The sequence below is a fragment of the Egretta garzetta genome, unplaced genomic scaffold (assembly GCF_000687185.1).
Source record: "Egretta garzetta isolate BGI_Z169 unplaced genomic scaffold, ASM68718v1 scaffold136, whole genome shotgun sequence".
NCBI lineage: Eukaryota > Metazoa > Chordata > Aves > Pelecaniformes > Ardeidae > Egretta > Egretta garzetta.
This window is the reverse complement of record NW_009260066.1, coordinates 5,161,776-5,162,732: the sequence shown is the minus strand read 5'-3', so window position 1 is coordinate 5,162,732 and position 957 is coordinate 5,161,776.

Genomic DNA, 957 nt, shown 5'->3' with positions numbered 1-957 from the left:
TTTATCGCTTAGACGTCCTTTCTTGAGGCCGCAGCGTCTGCCTGCATCGTCGGCCGGTTTTTTTCAGAACCGTGATTTTTTTTCTATTTTTTTCTTTTTTCTTTCTTTTTTTTTTTTTGGCCGGCTGGTTGGTTTTTGACAAAAGTTGCACGAAATGGAAATGCCTCCCGAAGACAAGACTGTGAAGTACCTGTTCTTCAGAAGTTAGCTGGAGGAAAACACCTTATAAAACCCGACCTTTTGCTGCAATTTTTTTTCCCCCCAAAGTTTCCAAAGAAATGCGCGCTTTCCTCCTTCTCTGGGAAAAGGTAGACATTGCTCTTCTTTAGACTAGACATTTCTAATTTGTTCCGTCTGTCAGAATGGGACTATGAGAGGTTTTGGTGCAAATTCATTATCTCTGGCAACGCATAACGTCTAGTAGGAACTGAGAAAGACCGTGGCAATGGATGAACAATAGGGCTTCAGTTCATCAGCAACAAAAGCGTTGGGGAAATTGGTTGAATTTCAGAGCACGTCCTCCTCAGCAGAGAGGGCTGGACTAGACCTTGGCCAACCCCCCCAAAAAACTTGCAGAGCCTCACATACGACACTTCACTTTCTACTCCGGGGCGTAGGAAGCGATATGGAAAAAGGGGAGGGGAAAAAAAAAGGGGGAGGTGGGGGGGAAGCCAAAGCCAAGCCAACTTTCCGCGTTTCTCTCCCGTTTTCCTGGATGGAAGATTTCTAACTCTTCTTCGCGCACGAATGACACCGTGGAGCTAAGCGGCACTTTTAAGTAAGGATGGCGAGGGGACAGGCGTGAATTTCTGGAGACACGGAAAGAGCTTTCTCCGCTCCGTGGGGATCTTTGTTTGCCACCGGAGGCTCAGCTCAACACCCACCCCCCAGATCCAGATCCGGGGTCAAATCTTCTCTGATAAAGACGAAGAAATGTAAGTATCGACGCGGGGGGGG